Here is a 363-nt window from a genome sequence, read left to right on the forward strand (position 1 = left end):
AAAAACATGTACACAAGTGTTTGCTTCTGCATATCGCCACAGGGAAAGCCGTGGTCTTTTCGCTTCATCTCAATCATGATTTCGCCCCAAGCATTCGGGCTCAACTATTTGGAATTCGCTACCATGTGAGATAAAGGGGTCAAGCACGATTAAACACTTCAAATCGCAACTTCGCAAATATATGTTGTCAGGAACAGTCACATTCTGCAGCTGTTCCTATTTTATTTAATCACCAGAACCAAGAATGCATCACTATCATAACCTCTATACATTTTGTTCAGCCAAATGATGATGATGATAATAATGTTTAGTCTGAATCGCTCTACACACACACACGCACAGACAGACAGACAGACAGACAGA

The sequence above is a fragment of the Littorina saxatilis genome, linkage group LG14, assembly GCF_037325665.1.
Source record: "Littorina saxatilis isolate snail1 linkage group LG14, US_GU_Lsax_2.0, whole genome shotgun sequence".
NCBI classification, from domain to species: domain Eukaryota; kingdom Metazoa; phylum Mollusca; class Gastropoda; order Littorinimorpha; family Littorinidae; genus Littorina; species Littorina saxatilis.